Source organism: Taudactylus pleione, unplaced genomic scaffold, assembly GCF_031769625.1.
Source record: "Taudactylus pleione unplaced genomic scaffold, aTauple2 ptg000026l, whole genome shotgun sequence".
Lineage (NCBI taxonomy): Eukaryota > Metazoa > Chordata > Amphibia > Anura > Myobatrachidae > Taudactylus > Taudactylus pleione.
The window spans coordinates 7,321,757-7,346,543 of record NW_028284428.1 but is presented as its reverse complement, the minus strand read 5'-3'; the positions used below and the strand labels follow the sequence as shown (position 1 = coordinate 7,346,543).

Sequence of the window (24,787 nt, the reverse complement as noted above, 5' to 3'; positions counted from 1 at the left end):
TGCAGCTCTGCTTTTATTGCGGGGAGTGAGTGGGTGGAGGTTATTGCCTTTTGTTTATTATAGCTCTTCTAAAAATCTTTTAATTAAAGTTATAAAGTTGACAGTAGTGTTTGAGGTGACTGCCTCTACCACTACAACTCTGTCTGGTTTGCTTAGCTAGGGGGCTCTGCAGACACCTGCTTAATCAAAAACACCCATAATATCTACACAGATTGGTTGATTGGAATGACCAGGGCTGTAACGAGAAGCATGCGATCAGTGCTGCCGACCAGGGAGAGGGAGCGTCACGGTAGCTGCCCAACAACACCTGTCTCCAGCTTGCGGACGTCTGAATATAAATGAAATGGAGTGCCATACTAGGTGAGCGTACCAACATAGGTTATAGAAAATCCCATTCTTTAAAAAGTATTTTGTCTCTAAGTGTTTGTGTAAAATATATTAATCAGTCAGATTTACACAAGTGCTTCCCAATCCACTAATGGGAACAAATTTTCCTCACTGCCCATTGTATGTTGAAATGCTTTAACCATATAGAAATTTGAATAAAATTGCTTAATAGACTTTACCTTACCCTTCATAAACTACACACAATTTGTCCTGTCAGTTCTAAATTTTGCTGGCATAACTATGGCCTATTCGGCTCTACACTGTATATCACATCTTGTGGGACTGTCCTAGCATCCAAACTCTATGGTGGGAAGTTTTTAAACTCAGCAGTCCTATATAAAACATTATCCCCAGCTTCTGTGCCAAAACATGAGATACAGATGTACCCAAGTTCATTGTGGCTGATCGCGACACAAACGTGCGCGTGCATCGCGCTATGCACCACAATATGCTATGGTGCTTCCTTGATCGCGGGAGTATGTTGCCCATTAATTCCTATGGAGACCGTCTCGCACCACGCATGGCGCGATTCACTGCACTACAGGCAAGGATGTAGCTTGGCATATCTGTACATATTGGAACATATAGTATTTTGACTACAACAAGGACCACAATTTCACAAAATTGGAAGTCATCCTCCCTTCTATTTTCAAATTATTACCAAAGTTCACTTCCATTTTAAAATGGAAACTCCAAGGATACCCTGGTAACTTTACTATTGTTAAGTGGTTCAAGTAGGATGAAAGCCCACTGATGGAGAGGGAGCCCCATTCCTACATCTAGTCCACATGTAGATAAAACATTATTTAGGAATATCAAAAAGGTAGACTATGACATGTAGTGCGCTAATCCTGCTGCCTACAGCCTAACACAAAGGAGATTCACTAATCCCCAATATAAACAAAGTGATAGAAGAAAATATTTGTGTAGCCGGATGGTGCTGGATATTCAAAATAGAACAAACAATATGGTACTTAGGGCCTGATTCAGAGCCGCTCGTAAGCGGCCGCTCGTTCGCTCCGAGCGATGTTCGCACATCTGCGCATGCGTATGGGTCGTAATGCGCATGCGCCAACCAGTCATTGCAGTCGGAAATCGAGCGCTCGCAAAATAGCGAGTGCCTGCTAATTTGAGTGACAGGATGAGGCGTTTGTGGGTGGTAACAGAGGAAGGTGCTTGAAAACGGGAAGTGGTGATCCGAACGCAGGCGTGCCAAAAGGTCAAAAAGGGGCGTTTTAAGGGTGTGCATAATTAACAAAGCAGCGTCATCGACCACGTCACTTGGTTGTTTCTTAGCCTGAACTGTTCGCATGATTGCGGTAGGATAAACCTACCACAAGCACTGCGAGCAGTTCAGATGCCTTTCGATGTACTCGATTAATCAAATAAATAGCGGAGATGACGTAGGATGCGAGCGGCCAGGGGGCGTCTTTACAAAATAGCGAGCGCATGTTTTGTTCGCTCGCTCGCTCAGACATAGAGGCGTCAACAGACCGCAAAGAGCGAGCGCTCAATTTAAATAGCCGGCCCCTTTTTCTGAACGAGCGAGCGCAAATAGCGTCCGGCTCTGAATCAGGCCCTTAATCCTTTGTTGCGGATAGAAGATCCTGATGTGTATTCCCTTATATGTAGAATTCTTGAGTTCTCCAAACGTTATCCAATAAATGCATGAAAAAGAATAAATACAAAGAAAATCGTCTTAAAAAAAAGAGTAGTAGGTTTTCTTCAAAAATTTCTATATATTATAAATAAGCGGAAGTGATATAATTCTGTTGGTTGGTCAGGTATAGTGAAAACGTACGCCGACTCACATTCATTTCAAATAAATACATATTATCCCCAAAAGGTTTCTTTGTCCCTTTAATTCATTCAGATGACATGGTACAGATGAAATGGGACCTTCTTAATGCTCTTCCAGGAATCACCATACGGAGATATATTATAAGAGAAACTCCGCTGATAATTGAAAGAAACCTTTATATGCAGGAAGCAGAATATTTATTACGTGAGTAGGGTACGCACAACACAATCCCCTCTTGTGAACACTGCATGCATACAGAAAATCAATTCTGAATGAATTAAAGGGACAAAGAAATCTTTTGGGGATAATATTTATTTATTTGAATGTGAGTCGTTTTCACTATACCTGACCAACCAACAGAATTATATCACTTCCGCTTATTTATAATATATAGACATTTTTGAAGAAAACCTACTACACTTTTTTTTGAAGACGATTTTCTTTGTATATATTCTTTTTCATGCATTTATTGGATAACGTTTGGAGAACTCAAGAATTCTACATATAAGGGAATACACATCAGGATCTTCTATCCGCAACAAAGGACTAAGGCCCTGATTCAGACCCACTCACAATTGGGCGTACGTACATTCGGCGTACGTAAAAAAATATTTAAAATCAAGCACTCGCTCGTATTTTCGTACGCAGCTAAAAATCCGCCCCAAACTCAGCCGACCCCTCCTCTAACTAACGAGCGTGCCAAATAGCGAGCGTACATCCCCGAAATGGCTTGAAGGGAACGCACGCACAAGTACAAACCGGAAGTGGGCCTGTCAGATTCCGATTACCTGCTCGTTTATTCTGCCTACCTCCCTCAATCGTATCATGCCAATCAATGTATCAATTAGCTTATTTATTTTTTTTTTTTCAACACAATGCAATAAACTTTAATCTTGTCCGTGTTTGTGTTTACTCGCAGAATACGTACGGCTGAAACCTTCGCTTTTATTGTTCAAAAGACATGTTAGCCCCAATTAAACAATTGTTCTATTTGTTTGTATCCCCACAAATTTTCTGTGGTTCATTTGTTTATTTAATTTTGCTTACGCATGTCACTGCATCAAGCCTATCATAACTCTCAAGAGATTTGTGGCCCTGTCGAACACATGACTCATACACTAACCAATAGAATTTGTCCTGTTAATTTCCCAAATACATTAGCCAATCAAATTTTTTTTGGGTGCTTTATTAAAAATATTTTTCAAAAAAAACACCATTGCCATCATGAGATCTGCCGCATTCACCAGGCGCGAACTGCTGGTGCTGACGGGGGTGATGGACAGGCGGATCACCAGTCAGCCTCCACCCATCTCAAATAGCCGAAAGCGTTCCGCATATGCGGAGGTACGTCGCCGCCTGCGCTCCTTCGGCTCACGCCGACATATTGGCCAGCTGGAGCGCAGGTGGTCGGACCTGCACCGGCGTACGCCCCGCTTGCTGGCATGCTATCGCATGCAGATCGCGGAAAGTAAGTTTTATGGACTGTGGTTTTCAAGTTTATCTTGTGGGCCCTAACTGCGTGTGCATGTTTTCATGTCTGTCCTATTTAGTCATTGTAGTCATATCTGCATGTGCATGTTTTCATGTCTGTCCTATTTAGTCATTGTAGTCATATCTGCATGTGCATGTTTTCATGTCTGTCCTATTTAGTCATTGTAGTCATATCTGCATGTGCATGTTTTCATGTCTGTCCTATTTAGTCATTGTAGTCATATCTGCATGTGCATGTTTTCATGTCTGTCCTATTTAGTCATTGTACATTTTTTTTTATTTGGTTTTTTTATTTTGGATTCCTGTTGAAACTAACCACAATATTTTTTTCATCTTTTAGGGGCACAGCAAAGACTACGGCGTCATCGCCAGACAAGACGCCGGTCCCGGCCCCTCTCTCCAACCCCCAATTCCTCAATTACCCCCTCCTCCCCAGACCCTGTTGCCGAGATTTCAGGTCTACTTCCCGTCCAGCCCAATTCGCCCTCTCCTCCATCCGTCCCTCCTCCAAATACCCCTTCCCAGGATTCTTCAAACACCCTGCCCCTAGGTTTGGGGAATGTAGCCACCTCCGAGGTGGTCCAGGGAGTGGCTTCTGGCTCTGGCGTTTTGCCGAACGGTATGTTTATTAATTTTATTTTGGGCACCACAAACTGTTTGTATGTAATCATGTGTCGTCCCCATTTTTGTTGGCTTTCTGTCGCCTTAGGGTATTTTTGGGGGTTGTCTTTACCTGTTCCTGCTGATTTCACCATACACATATCACACCTGTGTGCAATTTTTTAGGGCCCTTGTATTTTTGGCCTAGGACATTTTGGGGTGCTGGGTTTTATCCGTGTAATGTTTTTTTTGGCCACAAGCTTTTAAGTTTTGGTTTGCTTGTTTTGTGTTTTTTTAGAATGTTGCTTCATTATAGATTTATTAATCCCCAAACTTTTGTCACCCACAGAGGAACAGAGGCGTCAGGCAGAAATCTGTCAGTGTGTGGCACGTATGCGGGAGCAAGTCACCGGGCTTCTGCAGGGCCTTGACCATCTGGCGGTCCTCCTTAGGAATTAGTTTTATTTTTTTATTTTTTTCTAATTGTTTCCTAATAAATCAGTTTTAATTCAAGCTCTGTCTCATGAGTTTTTAGTAAATCCAAGATTCTTTACACTGACATAAGTAGACTCTTCAAGCAAGGATTGCCACAGAATCTCACTACAGATTGTGTGTTGTATTTTGAATGCAAACAGGCACAAGAAACCCCTCCCAGTACCAATGTCATTTTCCTTTTTTGGGGTGGACAACATGATAGTTTACAACATTTTTCAGGTTCCTATTTGGTGGCCAATCTGCTTAGGACAATCTTACGAAGGCAACTGATTGTACAGGATTCCTTGGTGTGTTGGTTAGTACCCCGAAAACATATTACATTTTAGCTCCACTTGCTTCATTACTGGGTTACCCCTTAGGTAAAATTAACGTTTGGGAGTTTGTTTACACTTGCTTCTAACATGCCCAAAAAGGAAACAAATTACACTCTCCAAATATTTATTCACAACAGAAATCAAAATACAAAGTGGTCACTCACAAACAAAACACACAGTGATAATCAGAAATACACCACATACCAAAAACAGGAAACAAACACACAACAAATCAAGAACTGGTTGACGAAGGTCCATGCCCACATGATTTAAAAAATATGGCGTTGCAATATGGGTGTCAGAATATATTCCAGAAGTTTCCACATCAAGGTTTTTGAAGGGTAGCAGGAAGTAGTCATCGTGGGAGTGCCAAAGATTATGCAAACAAACAGAAGATGGTGCAAGAATTAATATCAAAACAGATGAACGCCAAAAAACCATAACACATTGGGTATACACACTGTTGTTTGGTCAATAATTACCTAAAATATCGGGCCACCACATCATCGCGTATGGCCCCCCCACATACTGACCTCCGACCAACCTCGGGGGGGCCATCCTCAGGTAAGGCATCCTCTGGCTGCATTGGAATACCACTCCTTATGGCGATGTTGTGAAATATCCCACACAGGACCACAATTTTCGAAACCATATCCGGCAAATACATGAGTTCGCCACCAGAGCGGTGGAGGCATCTGAATCGGCCTTTTAAAAGGCTGATACAGCGCTCCACCACTTGCCTGGTGGCTGTAAGTGCGGTATTAAACTCACTTTGTGGACCTGGTGTGGGAGCCAAATAAGGAGTGAGCAGCCAGGGCATGCAATGGTATCCACTGTCTCCTGTGAAAAAGAATAGACAACATCAGGATCACTGTGTATCAAGCTTAACATTGTTATGTTCTAAAGGTCTCCACTTACCCAGAAGCCACGCGTCACCAGCTTGTAGGTTGTTTAATTTGTGCCATATCCCTGCTTGCCGGATGACGAAGGAGTCATGTGCACTTCCTGGTAATTTTGCATTCAGGGACAGGATCTGGAGGGAGGCATCACATACCACCATTACATTCAGGGAGTGTGTTTACGGTTGCGAAATATTGCCTCCAGCCGTGCTGGAGGCTGAAGTGGTATGTGAGTACCATCCACAACCCCTATGATGTGTGGGAAGCCAGCTATTTGGTAAAAATTGGCCTTGGCCACACTAAGGGCACCCATATCCAAAGGCATTTTAATAAAATGATGGAGGTGCTTGAAAAGTGCCTCCATCACTGCCCTCAGGATCCTTGAAAAGGAGGATTGTGAGATGCCCGCCACTATTCCCACCGTTGTTTGAAACGATCCTGAGGCACAGAAATGTAACACCGCCATAAATTGAGTAAGTGGTGGTATTGCTGTTGGACTGTCAATTTGCCGCTCAAGATCACTCTCTATTAATGAGAGAGTGTCTATGATGATTTTGGGAGGAAGACAGTAGCGTCTTAAAACCTCATCATCGGGCATTCCAAAAAGGGTGACACGTGTTCGAAATATCTGGGGCCTTGCACGCCTACGATGCCTACGCCTGGGACGAGATTGAGGTTGGTCGGCTTCCGGGAGCATGGCCAGAACAATCCGCCCAAGATCAACCTGAAATGGCAAGATTGGAATGTAAGGCTTTGGACCCACCCCAAAAGAAAATTAAGAACAACTTAGCTTGATGATACCATCCATTGCTGCTTACATGCCGGGGTATTGTCTTGATACGTCCAAACTGAAAATAATCCCAACATTAATTTGTAAAAGTTTAGTCTGTGCATTTATGTTTCTAAATTTTGTGCTAGACAAAACCTAAAATAGGCGAAACACACATTTGGGCAAAGAGCAAAACGACATTGCACACAGTACATCAAAATGGGTTGAAATGTAAGCCAAAAATGCGAAAGGCCAACCACAAACAATTTTACAGGATTAATAAGCATTTAAAAATGCGCTAATGAGTTCGCAAATACAAGTCAAAAAACAACAGAGAAAAATGCGCTAATGAGTTCGCCAATACAAGTCAAAAAACAAACAGAGAAAAATGCGCTAATTAGTTCGCAAATACAAGTTAATAAACAAACAGAGAAAAATGCGCTAATTAGTTCGCAAATACAAGTTAATAAACAAACAGAGAAAAATGCGCTAATTAGTTCGCAAATACAAGTTAATAAACAAACAGAGAAAAATGCGCTAATTAGTTCGCAAATACAAGTTAATAAACAAACAGAGAAAAATGCGCTAATTAGTTCGCAAATACAAGTTAATAAACAAACAGAGAAAAATGCGCTAATTAGTTCGCAAATACAAGTTAAAAAATGGACTTACCAAGAGCAAATATATAAGATTCCAAATCAAAAGGTCTTTGGGTCCGAAATAAAAAAAAACCTAAAAGAGATGAAATTATGGATCAAAAAAATTAAAAGAAGAAGAAACACAATGAGACACCAATTGAACCAAAGTTAGACTTCACAAAACTTACCAAATCAAGAAACGAGGGGAAAAAAAAAAAAAAAAAAAGCGAACGGAAAATAAAAACGCAAATCTAGCGAACAAAATAAACTCCAAACGCCAACTCCTTAATCCGCAAACAAGAAACTCCAACCAAGGTAACCTCCAACAATCCAAAAACGCCACCTCGACTCGAGACACACCAAGCCATAAATAGGGTTTCGTTTCCCGCACAAATTAAGGAGGGATCATAGGAACGCACAATCAATGATGCGGCCGCAAAATAAGGACGCATGTATAAATACGTCACGAAAACACATTTAAATTCTGGTGTATTTCTTGTTTGGACCTCAGACATGGCTACAGACCAGGGAAACAATGGACAAGAGTCAGGCGGTAAGTCTTTCATGCATTTTGTCTCAATGATTAATTTGAAACATAAGATTGGGCAAGTTGTGAATTTGAGAAATCTGAATATTTACACAAATAGGTGATGAGGATGACATGGAAGAGGCTGCTGGGCCCAGTATTCCGGCCAAAGCTGCCAAAAAGAAAAGGCAGCCACATTTCACAAGAAAGGAGATGGAGGTTTTGATTCAGAAGTGTGTGGACATCCTGCCACAGGCAGACAGGAATATGAGTACAAGCCAGAAGTGGAGAATGTGGGAAGAGGTAGCCGTTGCTGTCAATAGGGTGGGTGATTATGTCCGTCTAGCCCGGGATGTCAAACGGCGGTAAGTAAACACTTGCCCCCCCTAAAAACAAAGCCCATTTTAAACAAAAGGATAATGGTTTCCATTTTATCCCACAGATGGGGCGACTTCAAATATCGCCTAAAGCAAAAACTCGCGGACAGGGCTAGGCATGCAAGGGGGACAGGTGGGGGTCCCACCCCTGTGTCATTGGAGTTGACGGATTTAGAAGAGCTGGCACAGGGGTGTGTGCAGCCTGTGGAGGTGTTTGGCGTGTCCAACATGGATACGGACATGCCAGACTTTGCGGCTCCTCATGTTGTCCCAGGTAAATCTTGTGATGTCACCAACTCTGAAATGTTAGTGGGCCAATATGTAGATTCTAATGTGAGTCTTTTCTCATTTTTCCTAACAGAGACACAGGCGGATGAGTCTGCTCCAGAGGGGAGCCTTGGCCGCCGAATTTCTGCTGGCTCTGCAGGGGAGGAACCAGTACATCCGGCTGAGGACCCTGCAGAAGCCAGTCCAGGGCAATCCCCCTCGCAGGCAGTGGCCCTTCTCACAGAACTCAATTTCAAATCGGATTTCCATACGGAGATTCTGCAGAGGATGGACGCCAGTCTGCTACGGGTGGCTGAGGCCCTGGAGCAAAATGCTGCGGCCAATGTGACCATTGGTCAGGCCCTGGTGGAAAATACCAGGGCCAACATCTGCATCGCCAATGCCCTGGAGCAGGTCGTTCGCCAGCACATGGTGGAGCCGACCTCCCTTCCTGCCGGAACATCAGGATCCTCCACCTCTGGCACAACATCAGCCAATCCTCCAAATGTGCCTAGCCCTGTGCCTAGTCCAGAGGCCACAACATCTGCCTCTGGACAGGCAAGCCCGATGACATCCCGGACCCGGTCTGGCGCCCTCCCTCCCCCAGCCAAACGTGTGAAAAAACGGTGAAAGCAATGGCGACTTTTCCCACACTCCTTCTGTGCTTGGCTCATATTCCTTTCTGGTCAAAACTTCCCTCTCCTTTCTTGTGAATTGTTTTTAATTTTGTGTTCTACATTTCATAAATCTTTTATGTTGGCCCAATTATTGTAACTTTGGGAATGAACCCTGCAAAAAAACTTTGGAAAAAATAGATTTTTTTGTGATTTTTTGTTTGAGCAATAAAAGAATATTAAATAAATAACATTGTATTCTCACTAGGGGTGTGCACCGGCCACTTTTCGTGTTTTGTGTTTTGGTTTTGGATCTGGATCTTTCTTTGTGTTTTGGATCTGGATTGGTTTTGCCAAAACCACCCTTCCGTGTTTTGGGTTCTGGGTTTTGTGTTTTGGATCTGTATTTTTTTGAAAAAAAGCATAAAAACAGCTAAAATCACAGAATTTGTAGGTTTTTCTGCTCCTATGCTATTATTAACCTCAATAACCTTAATTTCCACTCATTTCCAGTCTATTCTGAATACCTCACACCTCACAATAGTGTTTTTATGTCCAAAAGGTTGCACCGAGGTAGCTGGATGACTATGCTAAGCGACACGAGTGGGCAGCACAAACACGTGACCCATCTAGGCGTGACACTGCAGTGGCAGACAGGATGGCATTGAAAAACTAGGCCCCAAACTGTACATAATGCAAAGAAAAAAAAGAGGTGCAAGATGGAATTGTCCTTGGGCCCTCCCACCCACCCTTATGTTGTATAAACAGGACATGCACACTTTAACAAACCAATCATTTCAGCGCCAGGGTCTGCCACACAACTGTGGCTGAAATGATTGGTTCGTTTGGGCCCCCACAAAACAAGCTGGCAATTTATCTGTCCCTGCACAAACTGGCTCTACGGAGGCAAGATGTCATCCTCATCCTCCTCATCCACCGATTCCTCACCCTCTTCAGTGTGTACATCCTCATCCTCACAGAGTATTAATTCGTCCCTGCTGGAACCACAGGTCCCTCTGTACGTTCTGGAGGCTGGTCTCCCTGGAAGAGTTGATAATTCATTTTATGAACATCATCTTCTCCACATTTTGTGGAAGCAACCTCCTACGCCTTTCGCTGACAAGGTTCCCGGCTGCACTAAACACTCTTTCGGAGTACACACTGGAGGGGGGGCAACTCAGGTAAAATAGAGCCAGTTTGTACAGGGACCTCCAAATTGCTTCTTTTTCCTGCCAGTACAGGTACGGACTGTCTGGATGCTTGGATGCTGTCACCGATGTAATCCTTTAACAGACAGACGCACACGCTTGTCGCTGCTGCTTTGAGGATTCAAGTGCGGCTACAGCCCACACAATTCACAAAGACAGAAAAAAAAAAAGAATATTTTTATTGTTTGTGGAGCACACTTTGAGGGTTACACCACCCTTTAACAGACAGACGCACGCTTGTCGCTGCTGCTTTGAGGATGCAAGTGCGGCTACAGCCCACACATTTCACGAAGACCGAAAAAAAAAGAACAATATTTTAATTGTTTGTGTAGCACACTTTGAGGGTGTCACCACCCTTTAACAGACAGACGCACGCTTGTCGCTGCTGCTTTAAGGATGCAGGTGCGGCTACAGCCCACACAATTCACAAAGACAGAAAAAAGAATATTTTAATTGTTTGTGTAGCACACTTTGAGGGTGTCACCACCCTTTAACAGACAGACGCACGCTTGTCGCTGCTGCTTTAAGGATGCAGGTGCGGCTACAGCCCACACAATTCACAAAGACAGAAAAAAGAATATTTTTATTGTTTGTGTAGCACACTTTGAGGGTGTCACCACCCTTTAACAGACAGACGCACGCTTGTCGCTGCTGCTTTGAGGATGCAAGTGCGGCTACATCGCACACAAGTCACAAACACATTAAAAAAATAGTTTTTTATTTTTTGGAGCACTTTGAGAGTTACACCACCCTTTAACAGACAGACGCACGCTTGTCGCTGCTGCTTTAAGGATGCAGGTGCGGCTACAGCCAACACATTTCACAAAGACCGAAAAAAAAGAACAATATTTTAATTGTTTGTGTAGAACACTTTGAGGTGTCACCACCCTTTAACAGACAGACGCACGCTTGTCGCTGCTGCTTTAAGGATGCAGGTGCGGCTACAGCCCACACAATTCACATAGACAGAAAAAAGAAGAATATTTTTATTGTTTGTGTAGCACACTTTGAGGGTGTCACCACCCTTTAACAGACAGATGCATGCTTGTCACTGCTGCTTTAAGGATGCAGGTGCGGCTACAGCCCACACAATTCACATAGACAGAAAAAAGAAGATGAATATTTTTATTGTTTGTGTAGCACACTTTGAGGGTGTCACCACCCTTTAACAGACAGACGCACGCTTGTCGCTGCTGCTTTGAGGATGCAAGTGCGGCTACATCGCACACAAGTCACAAACACATTAAAAAAATAGTTTTTTATTTTTTGGAGCACTTTGAGAGTTACACCACCCTTTAACAGACAGACGCACGCTTGTCGCTGCTGCTTTAAGGATGCAGGTGCGGCTACAGCCCACACAATTCACAAAGACAGAAAAAAAAAGAACAATATTTTAATTGTTTGTGTAGCACACTTTGAGGGTGTCACCACCCTTTAACAGACAGACGCACGCTTGTCGCTGCTGCTTTAAGGATGCAGGTGCGGCTACAGCCCACACAATTCACAAAGACAGAAAAAGAAGAAGAATTTTTTTATTGTTTGTGTAGCACACTTTGAGGGTGTCACCACCCTTTAACAGACAGACGCACGCTTGTCGCTGCTGCTTTGAGGATGCAAGTGCGGCTACATCGCACACAAGTCACAAACACATTAAAAAAATAGTTTTTTATTTTTTGGAGCACTTTGAGAGTTACACCACCCTTTAACAGACAGACGCACGCTTGTCGCTGCTGCTTTAAGGATGCAGGTGCGGCTACAGCCCACACATTTCACAAAGACCGAAAAAAAAAGAACAATATTTTAATTGTTTGTGTAGAACACTTTGAGGGTGTCACCACCCTTTAACAGACAGACGCACGCTTGTCGCTGCTGCTTTAAGGATGCAGGTGCGGCTACAGCCCACACAATTCACATAGACAGAAAAAAGAAGAATATTTTTATTGTTTGTGTAGCACACTTTGAGGGTGTCACCACCCTTTAACAGACAGATGCACGCTTGTCGCTGCTGCTTTAAGGATGCAGGTGCGGCTACAGCCCACACATTTCACAAAGACCAAAAAAAAAAGAACAATATTTTAATTGTTTGTGTAGCACACTTTGAGGGTGTCACCACCCTTTAACAGACAGACGCACGCTAGTCACTGCTGCTTTAAGGATGCAGGTGCGGCTACAGCCCACACAATTCACAAAGACAGAAAAAAGAACAATATTTTAATTGTTTGTGTAGCACACTTTGAGGGTGTCAACACCCTTTAACAGACAGACGCACGCTTGTCGCTGCTGCTTTAAGGATGCAGGTGCGGCTACAGCCCACACAATTCACAAAGACAGAAAAAAGAAGAAGAATATTTTTATTGTTTGTGTAGCACACTTTGAGGGTGTCACCACCCTTTAACAGACAGACGCACGCTTGTCGCTGCTGCTTTGAGGATGCAAGTGCGGCTACATCGCACACAAGTCACAAACACATTAAAAAAATAGTTTTTTATTTTTTGGAGCACTTTGAGAGTTACACCACCCTTTAACAGACAGACGCACGCTTGTCGCTGCTGCTTTAAGGATGCAGGTGCAGCTACAGCCCATACAATTCACAAAGACAGAAAAAAAAAGAACAATATTTTAATTGTTTGTGTAGCACACTTTGAGGGTGTCACCACCCTTTAACAGACAGACGCACGCTTGTCGCTGCTGCTTTAAGGATGCAGGTGCGGCTACAGCCCACACAATTCACAAAGACAGAAAAAAGAATATTTTTATTGTTTGTGTAGCACACTTTGAGGGTGTCACCACCCTTTAACAGACAGACGCACGCTTGTCGCTGCTGCTTTGAGGATGCAAGTGCGGCTACATCGCACACAAGTCACAAACACATTAAAAAAATAGTTTTTTATTTTTTGGAGCACTTTGAGAGTTACACCACCCTTTAACAGACAGACGCGCGCTTGTCGCTGCTGCTTTAAGGATGCAGGTGCGGCTACAGCCAACACATTTCACAAAGACCGAAAAAAAAGAACAATATTTTAATTGTTTGTGTAGAACACTTTGAGGTGTCACCACCCTTTAACAGACAGACGCACGCTTGTCGCTGCTGCTTTAAGGATGCAGGTGCGGCTACAGCCCACACAATTCACATAGACAGAAAAAAGAAGAAGAATATTTTTATTGTTTGTGTAGCACACTTTGAGGGTGTCACCACCCTTTAACAGACAGACGCACGCTTGTCACTGCTGCTTTAAGGATGCAGGTGCGGCTACAGCCCACACAATTCACATAGACAGAAAAAAGAAGATGAATATTTTTATTGTTTGTGTAGCACACTTTGAGGGTGTCACCACCCTTTAACAGACAGACGCACGCTTGTCGCTGCTGCTTTGAGGATGCAAGTGCGGCTACATCGCACACAAGTCACAAACACATTAAAAAAATAGTTTTTTATTTTTTGGAGCACTTTGAGAGTTACACCACCCTTTAACAGACAGACGCACGCTTGTCGCTGCTGCTTTAAGGATGCAGGTGCGGCTACAGCCCACACAATTCACAAAGACAGAAAAAAAAAGAACAATATTTTAATTGTTTGTGTAGCACACTTTGAGGGTGTCACCACCCTTTAACAGACAGACGCACGCTTGTCGCTGCTGCTTTAAGGATGCAGGTGCGGCTACAGCCCACACAATTCACAAAGACAGAAAAAGAAGAAGAATTTTTTTATTGTTTGTGTAGCACACTTTGAGGGTGTCACCACCCTTTAACAGACAGACGCACGCTTGTCGCTGCTGCTTTAAGGATGCAGGTGCGGCTACAGCCCACACAATTCACAAAGACAGAAAAAAGAACAATATTTTAATTGTTTGTGTAGCACACTTTGAGGGTGTCAACACCCTTTAACAGACAGACGCACGCTTGTCGCTGCTGCTTTAAAGATGCAGGTGCGGCTACAGCCCACACAATTCACAAAGACAGAAAAAAGAAGAAGAATATTTTTATTGTTTGTGTAGCACACTTTGAGGGTGTCACCACCCTTTAACAGACAGACGCACGCTTGTCGCTGCTGCTTTGAGGATGCAAGTGCGGCTACATCGCACACAAGTCACAAACACATTAAAAAAATAGTTTTTTATTTTTTGGAGCACTTTGAGAGTTACACCACCCTTTAACAGACAGACGCACGCTTGTCGCTGCTGCTTTAAGGATGCAGGTGCAGCTACAGCCCATACAATTCACAAAGACAGAAAAAAAAAGAACAATATTTTAATTGTTTGTGTAGCACACTTTGAGGGTGTCACCACCCTTTAACAGACAGACGCACGCTTGTCGCTGCTGCTTTGAGGATGCAGGTGGAATCTAGATGGGATTTGGAACTGAGGACACACTACCTCCATCAATTGTCTAAATCCCACTGCACTAATGTCGGATACCGGACGCACGTCTAACACCAACATAGCAGTCAAGGCCTCAGTTATACGTTTTGCTTCAGGATGACTGCTGTCGTACTTCATCCTCATCGCTAGGGACTGTTGGAGGGTCAATTGTTTAGTAAAAGTAGTGATGTTCCTACTTCCTCTCTGGGATGATGAACAACTCCCAGCAGCAGCAACAGCACTAGGAGGAAGTGGTTCTTGATCTTTCCCTATTTTATTTTTATCGGAGAAAGTTTGGTCCTCCATTTATGTTATATTGATATATATACGTGCGGCTAAAGCGCACACAAACACAGAAAATATTTTTTTATTTTTGCTGGAGAGTAGTGCACTTTGTGGGTTACACCACCCTTTAAGAAATGAGCCAGCCGGCTCTTTACTTATGGGACACAGGCGCACGCTTGGCGCTGCTCCTTTGTTGATGCACGTGCAGCCACAGTGCACACAAGTCACAAACACAGAAAATATATATTTTTTTGGTTTGGAGTGTACTTTGGGGGTTACAGAACCCTTTAACGGTCAAGCCAGCCGGCCATTTACTTATGACACAGGCGCACGCTTGGCACTACTTTGTTGATGCACGTGCGGCTACTGCGCACACAATTCACAAACACAGAAAATAATTTTTTTTTTGGTTTGGACTGGAGTGTACTTTCGGGGGTTACAGCACCCTTTAACGGTCTAGCCAGCCGGCCCTTTACTTATGACACAGGCGCACGCTTGGCACTACTTTGTTGATGCACGTGCGGCTACTGCGCACACAATTCACAAACACAGAAAATAATTTTTTTTGGGGTTTGGACTGGAGTGTACTTTGGGGGTTACAGCACCCTTTAACGGTCAAGCCAGCCGGCCCTTTACTTATGACACAGGCGCACGCTTGGCACTACTTTGTTGATGCACGTGCGGCTACTGCGCACACAATTCACAAACACAGAAAATATTTTTTTTTTTATTTGGACTGGACTGTACTTTCGGGGGTTACAGCACCCTTTAACGGTCAAGCCAGCCGGCCCTTTACTTATGACACAGGCGCACACTTGGCACTACTTTGTTGATGCACGTGCGGCTACTGCGCACACAATTCACAAACACAGAAAATAATTTTTTTTTTGGTTTGGACTGGAGTGTACTTTGGGGGTTACAGCACCCTTTAACGGTCAAGCCAGCCGGCCCTTTACTTATGACACAGGCGCACGCTTGGCACTACTTTGTTGATGCACGTGCGGCTACTGCGCACACAATTCACAAACACAGAAAATAATTTTTTTTTTGGTTTGGACTGGAGTGTACTTTCGGGGGTTACAGCACCCTTTAACGGTCAAGCCAGCCGGCCCTTTACTTATGACACAGGCGCACGCTTGGCACTACTTTGTTGATGCACGTGCGGCTACTGCGCACACAATTCACAAACACAGAAAATATTTTTTTTTTTGGTTTGGGCTGGAGTGTACTTTCGGGGGTTACAGCACCCTTAACGGTCAAGCCAGCCGGCCCTTTACTTATGACACAGGCGCACGCTTGGCACTACATTGTTGATGCACGTGCGGCTACTGCGAACACAATTCACAAACACAGAAAATAATTTTTTTTTTGGTTTGGACTGGAGTGTACTTTCGGGGGTTACAGCACCCTTAACGGTCAAGCCAGCTGGCCCTTTACTTATGACACAGGCGCACGCTTGGCACTACTTTGTTGATGCACGTGTGGCTACTGCGCACACAATTCACAAACACAGAAAATAATTTTTTTTTTGGTTTGGACTGGAGTGTACTTTGGGGGTTACAGCACCCTTTAATGGTCAAGCCAGCCGGCCCTTTACTTATGACACAGGCGCACGCTTGGCACTACTTTGTTGATGCACATGCGGCTACTGCGCACACAATTCACAAACACAGAAAATAATTTTTTTTTTGGTTTGGACTGGAGTGTACTTTCGGGGGTTACAGCACCCTTAACGGTCAAGCCAGCCGGCCCTTTACTTATGACACAGGCGCACGCTTGGCACTACTTTGTTGATGCACGTGCGGCTACTGCGCACACAATTCACAAACACAGAAAATAATTTTTTTTTTGGTTTGGACTGGAGTGTACTTTCGGGGGTTACAGCACCCTTAACGGTCAAGCCAGCCGGCCCTTTACTTATGACACAGGTGCACGCTTGGCACTACTTTGTTGATGCACGTGTGGCTACTGCGCACACAATTCACAAACACAGAAAATAATTTTTTTTTTGGTTTGGACTGGAGTGTACTTTCGGGGGTTACAGCACCCTTAACGGTCAAGCCAGCCGGCCCTTTACTTATGACACAGGCGCACGCTTGGCACTACTTCGTTGATGCACGTGCGGCTACTGCGCACACAATTCACAAACACAGAAAATATATTATTTTTTTAGCACTTGGGGGGAGCACCCCTGATGGACAGAGCACCCCCTGGACAACACTACAGCACCCCTTTAGGACTGGGACACTGCACAGGACTTTGGAGTGGACACAGCCCCTATGGAGAACTGACTGCACAACACAGTCCAGCCAGCCCCTATGGACTTTGAAGTAGTGGACACAGCCCCTATTAACAACAGCAGCACAGCACAACACAGACAGCCCCTAAGGACTTTGAAGTAGTGGACAACAGCAGCACTACACTACACTACACTACACAGCCCTAACTCCCACCCTCCCTCTTCACTGTCCACAGCCGAGTGAGAAAATGGCGCCGACGCGGGTACCTTATATAGGATCCAAAACCCGCGAGACTCGGAAGGCGGGATGATGACGTTTTGCCTCGATTTCAGATCCGAGTCAGGCGGGAAAAGTCGAGCCTGATTCGGATCGGACTCGGATCGGGGGGGCTCGGGGGGGTTCGGATTTCAGAAATCCGAACCCGCTCACCCCTAATTCTCACATTATTGTCAAAATGGATTACATTTAATCCTGGGCCAAAAGGCACAAACTGGCAAGAACCACATTTTACATGCCCCCCCAAAAAAGGGCTCTTTAAGGAACATTTCAAATTTAACATAACGATGCAAATTCAACAGGCCAAATGAAAAAGGTAAAAACCAAAAAAACATGATGACATTATTGTTACAATAGGCCCTAACCAACAAATTGAGCCCAAAAGAAACTACCACAAATGTACGTAAATTGATTGTGTAATCATCACATTAGCAGCTATGATTTCCACCTGCGTACGCTTTTGTGCTAACACAAAAAACTACTTTCAAAACACATACCAAGCCGGTTTTCAATCCACCACTAATTGCCGTTCAGACCACCCGCGATTAATCGCAGCAACATCGAGGAGTGCCGGGATGGCCATCGCCAATGTGGTCGAGTAATCCAGACCCTAAGCTGTGCGAGCATTTTGAAGGGAAAGAGGATCATCCAGTGACGTATGAGTCGGTCCGTACACATTTTACGCTCGCATCTGCTAATGTATGTACGCCCCAAAAACGCCTCGCCACGCCTGCGTTTTTGCATCTCCACCCCCGTCAGCACCCAAAAACGCCCTGTTCTGTCAATCACATTTGACATGTCACTTCCTGTACGCTATTTGACGAACGAGACCAAAAAAACTCGCAATCTGCCGTACGCACATGCGCAGTGTTACACCGACGCAGGCGCGGTTAGTCAACATCGGAACGCAACGAGCGTACTGCTGTTTGCGAGTGGCTCTGAATGAGGGCCTAAGTACCATATTGTTTGTTCTATTTTGAATATCCAGCACCATCCGGCTACACAAATATTTTCTTCTAAAACATTATTTAGTTTTAACAAATCCCCTGATACTTAATGTTAGAGTCTGCTAATTACATGTACCATACGTTGGTTATAGTACCCAATGAAGTGTCTTGGGGAGTTGTCATACTTGTGTACTGTATAAGCTGTACATATGTGTTCTCTTCTCTGGATGTACCCCCTTACTTTTCTTTTTAATTATGTGTAATCTTTATTCTAAATAATAATAATTCTGTTCCAACCAACCAAACAACATTTGACCTTATATACAACCACAAATATGTAACCTTTGCTCCTTTTTTCAGCACCCAAATCTGAACCATGCATGAAAAAAAATGGGTCAAGTCATGTGTAACTATTTTAAAAACATAATAAATTGTAGTCTTGTGGCTTGATTTGATATTTAGGACAAATGCATTCAGGTATTCAGATAATTCTAAAGGCTACATATACTTTTACTTAAATACAAAATAATAGATTGAAGTAGGGAAAACAAAACTATATTTCCAGATTGAGTCAATGTAACATTTAATATCTCTCAGATATGGTTCATTATAATGAACTGTGCGTTGAAAGATTCAAATAGAAAACTAATTAGCCTCCATTAAGTCTCAAAGGCTTTGTAGCATTATGAAAAGAGCAATTAAATAGTTTGCTGCCCAATTTCAGTCATTACAGAGCCTTACCCAGTAATTATCAAAAACTTTTTATTGTAATGAGATTTATTAATTATTATGGGGAAGATATATGAAGCATATGCCAGTTAGGACTATTCAAAAGCATCCTGAAAACAACATTATGTAATAAACTCAAAGCAGAAATACTACAAATTATATTGATAATTATGGATGTCTTAAACTGCTTACATGTGGTTATAACTGGTCGTGTAGCCCAGTCACTGAAAAAGCACATATGAATTATACCCCTTTTACACCAGAGCTGAAACCCGGGTTATTGCAGGGTTAACCCGGGAAGCTCCTTGGTGTAAAAGGGGAAAGGGTTGGATCGCCGAGTCGAGTGACCCGGCAATCCAACCCAAGTAACTTGCAAGGTTTAACGTGGGAGTAACCCGTGAAACCCTGCAGTGTGAACGGCGCGCTCCGGGTCACGATGATCTGGAGCACGCCGCATGCTGGCCAATTGGTCTGGCTTCAGTGGCGCTTGGAGATGACATCAAGCGCCATCCATGAAGTGGACATCATCTCCAAGCGTCCACTTCAACGCCGGAAAACCAGGTCTATGCAGACCCGGCTCCGGTGTGAACGGCGCCAGCTCGGGTATATCCTGGATCGCCGTCGGGGAAATTTCTGTGTCTGATCCAGGTTGGAACTCTGTTCCAACTCTGGGTCAGACCCGGAATTTTGGTGTAAAAGCGGTATTAGAGTTTGTCCCACACCTGGCCAATTCTGCCAACACATCTGGTCATCAATGTTTAGCCCACGTTTGAATTGGTAACACAGACCTTTCCTGCTCATGTGCCAGTGTGCATCACTAGTAGACCTCATTTTGTGCAAAATTAATTTCACTTTAGATGAAATCATACGATTACCCAACCATACATGCTACAATTTTAATCTAAATTTGACAAAATGGTCTAGATCACAGGTTCTCAAACATGGTCCTCAGGATCCCAAACAGTGCATGTTTTCCAGGTATCCTCACAGAATCGCAAGTGAAATAATTAGCTCCACCTGTAGATCTTTTAAAATTTCTTAGAGGGTAATGACTACACCTGTGCACCTGCTGGGTGACCTGGAAAAAGTGAACTGTGTGGGGTCCTGAGGACCAAGTCTAGATTTAAAGACATCATCATGTGTGTAAAGCCACATAAAAGTTGGATTGATTTGACCCTTAGTGCAAGCCAATGCTACTGCAATGGGATCAAAATACATTATGCAATAGGAAAACCAGGAAGTAGGATCCAATCAGTTATGGCTAAGGAAAACAATACACTCTCAGTGTTCTGTTGGCAGGATTTTTAAAAAGTGGCATCATATGATCACAATGTTCTACAACACATGTATGAGAGTAAGGGATACATTTACTAAGATGGGAGTTCTTCTTAAGAAGTGATGTTGCCCATAGCAACTAATCAGATTCTACTCCTCATTTAACTAGCACCTTCTAGAAGATAATACCTGGAATCTGACTGGTTGCTATGGGCAACATCACTTCTTAAAATAGAACTACCATCTTAGTAAATTCACCCCTAAGAATTGTTTTGTATTTGAACTTTGTGCAATCTCCTGGTAGCTAAAGGGTTAAACAACTTTTGATTCCAAATCTATTATTTGATCATGCTTTTGGTATTGTAATTCTGGAGGTACACTGAAAGAGAAAACATTTAATAACTAGATGAACAAATTTTGTGTAACCAATGAAGTGAAATACATGCAACTAAGTTTTTGATTTACAAAGAATATAGGGCATATTTATTAATTATCAGGATTTAGACACAATAATTGTAATTTCTTATCGCCGCTTTTCGTGGCAATAAGAAAATATATACTGCCTAAATGTATCAAAAGTTACATGCAGGGATGGAGGCGTCCCGGTGATGTGTTCGGAGTGAAATGCCCGCATCAGCAGTTCTGGAGGAACCTTTTCCTGGTCATGTTTGTGAAATGTAGCCCACAGGCTACAGTGATACACTAATTGATGCAACTTTTGTTAAAAGTAGATATTTTGTAGTTAAACTCAACCAATGTTAAACTAGCTATGATATTCAATTTTAAATCACATAGTGAGTGCTCATTTCTAAAAATTATACATTCAAATAACTGTTTCCTGTTAAGTGATTTGGAAATGATAGTGCTGAACGACAGATTTTCAATAGAGCATTTCAATGATGAACTTTCAAGTTACCATTTGTAAAGATAATATAAAAATATTGGGCCTGATTTAGCAAGGATCGCACGCAGGCAGCTTTGCAATTGCGATCCTTGCTATAATGCAACTGCAGCAGTAGGTGTATGACACCCCCTGCTGCATTTGCGATCCCAGCACTGCAATGGAGGTCGCAGACTGGGCTCACCATTGCGACCATCGTTGGTCGATGGTCGCGATGGTAGACGGCCAGCTGAGTAAGCCTCAGCTTACTCAGGTTGGCCGGCTTGCGAGCCCAGGACAATGCGTTGATCAATGCAGATCCTGGGCTGGCCACTCCTGGAAAATGGGGCGGAAACGGACCCATTTCCGGGAACGGCGGCTGACCCCGCCCCTTAAATGCCTCTGTCTGTCAATAAAATTACAAGCATTTCATAAGTGTCAAAGGCTTTTACTGACAATTACATTAAGTTTATTCAGAGAGTCAATATTTGCAGTGTTGCCAAATCATTTTCAAGACCTCTGCAATTCGCCCTGGCATGCTGCCAATCAACTTCTGGGCCACATACTGACTGATGGCCGCCCATTCTTGCCTAATCAATGCTTGGAGTTTGTCAAAATTTGTGGGTTTTTGTTTATCCACCCGCCTCTTGAGTATTGACCACAAGTTCTCAATGGGATTAAGGTCTGGGGAGTTTCCAGGCCATGGACCCAAAATTTCAATGTTTTGTTCCCCAAGCCACTTAGTTATCCCTTTTGCCTTATGGCAAGGTGCTCCATCATGCTGGAAAATGCATTGTTCATCACAAAACTGTTCTTGGATGGTTGGGAGAAGTTGCTCATGGAGGATGTTTTGGTACCACTCTTTATTTATGGCTGTGTTTTTAGGCAAAATTGTGAGTGATCCCACTCCCTTGGCTGAGAAGCAACCCCACACATGAATGGTCTCAGGATGCTTTACTGTTGGCATGAAACAGAACGAAGACTTTTGGAGGATGGCCTGGTGTCAATAAGGGCAGCAAATAAGCCACTTCTCTCCAGGAAAAACATCAGGGACAGACTGATATTCTGCAAACAGTACAGGGATTGGACTGCTGAGGACTGGGGTAAAGTTATTTTCTCTGATGAATCCCCTTTCAGATTGTTTGGGGCATCTGGAAAATGCTTGTCCGGAGAAGGAAAGGTGAGTGCTACCATCAGTCCTGTGTCATGCAAACAGTAAAGCATCCTGAGACCATTGTGTCACTTGTGTCATTCTCTAAACTTTTGGCCATGGCTGTAGTATCTTTTATTCACATTACTCCACAGTAGTGCCCATTATTCAGAAAAAATCCTGCAAAGTTACTATGGCTGATCTCTGAACTTCTAAATTGCTCAGAAGAACTAAAAGGTAGCAATTCTTATTGTGAACACAAATTGTAACAATTAACATTGAAGACAAAGAATCTCTGTTTAAGGTGAAAATGTTACCTGGCGTGTTCCCCTGCAGTGGCCTGCAATCGTCAGTTGATTCGATGGGGAATTAAGTAACATTGGACACAATGTAGCTGTAAGTATTCAATGGATAAAACATAACATCCACACAGTCATGCGGCATAACCCACCATGTTACGGATCACAGAAATACACAGTGTAAGATCAGGGAAACATACATCTTTGGTGTGAAGGTGTCCCGTGCTGCGCACCCATCCTACTCCAATTCACATTTTTCCGGGCTGGCTTGTTCATGGTGGTAACAGCTGCGGAGGTAAGTTCTCATCACTCTGGATTTTAAATGGAAATTGGTCAATAGGCAGACGCCATGTTTAAACAGACAGAACAATTGACCAATGAATGTCCTGTCAAAGTACATCCTATCCACCAGTGGGTGTATAGTAGAACCCTCCTGTCTTAATAACTGACAGGGAGAGCATCCAATCAGAGATCTCATAGGGGTAACATATTGAAAATATTATGGGGCATGTTAACAGACTTTCCGTACCGAAACAGAATATAATAGGAAAGTTCCGTTAAGTTAAGATGTCTCCATTGCTTAACTATTCTTCTGTATGGTGGTATGACATCCGGCAAAAAGGCCGGGAGACCATAATATAGACAAAAGGGGGAAAAATTGCTAAACAGGGGGACATTTTTTTATATATATAAAAGGGAATATATAAAAGGATGTTGGAGAAAGAAAATATTTATATAAATAGGAAATAATGAGAAACTTTCTTGTTGATCTACTACATTTTATCCTCCACTTTTCAAGACAAATTCTACTGGCAGATAAGGGGCACAGCCATGGGTTCCACTTGTGCTCCCACCTATGCCAATTTATTTCTCGGCTGGTGGGAGCGGGAGGTGGATTTCTACAAATGAAATGATAAATACACACATGTCATACAATGGCTACGAGACAAAAGGGGGAAAAAAAATTCTATTTATAAAAGAGAAAATATAAAAGGATGTTGGAGAAAGAAAATATTTATATAAATAGGAAATAATGAGAAAAAGTAATAAATATAAATACACATAACAAAATAAAAATTAAGTTTATAGAAGAAACAGATATATATATATTTATATATATATATATATATATATCAAAAATAATAAAAGAAAAAAAAGAATGAAAAAAATGTAAATAGTGGTAATTGGACATGACCAGGCTAAAAACTGCCAGTCCTATGATATGTTCAAAAAGAAAAAAATTGGAAAAAATTGTTAAACTAATATTCTAAAGGGCAACCGGTGCATTAATACATTTGTCCATTAAAAATAATCTGATGTAATTTGGAAGTGTGTGTCATTAAAATCTACAAAAGTATGCAGCTCAGAATCTCTTAAAAACACAAAACCGTAGTCAATGTTATCATATTTAAGAAACTGTCTATTTAAATAATCAATGTGATAGTTCATTGAAATAGAACATAACAAGCAATATCAAAATGCCCACTAAAGTGTTCAAAAAGTGTGAATAAAGTAATGAAAACAAACACAAATAAGCTACCTATTGAGCGTGAATGAAAAGAATATGGTATGATACATTTATTATTCAAAAAATAATATAAATGTGGTGTGAAAATATAAATAATGATTAATAATAAATAAATAATAATAGTGGATGATTACATCCAAACAGAAAAAATATATTTAAAATGTGACAATAAAATAGAGTAATATTGATGGGTTGTGCCTGTGACCCGATCCAATAAATGTACTGAATGTGAATAAATTAATAAACAAAGTTACATAGCTGAGGTTAATCGTGAAGGTACAATATTAATGTGACGGTGAGTAGGTGAAATATCTAACAGTTGCAAAATTGATAAGCCATAATTATAAATATTCTGTCCATGGACAAGATGAAAAAGAGAAAGAATGAATACTTAATTATCACAAATATCAATATAAGTGTAAAGGGTTTAAAAG

At 42.5% G+C, this 24,787-nt stretch overlaps 1 protein-coding gene across 1 annotated transcript in view; it reads right to left on the bottom strand.

Moving 5' to 3' along the window:
• Positions 1-24,787, bottom strand: part of SMPX (small muscle protein X-linked) — a 171,582-nt gene that overhangs the window by 137,201 nt on the left and 9,594 nt on the right. The gene's annotated exons all lie outside the window — the stretch shown is intronic.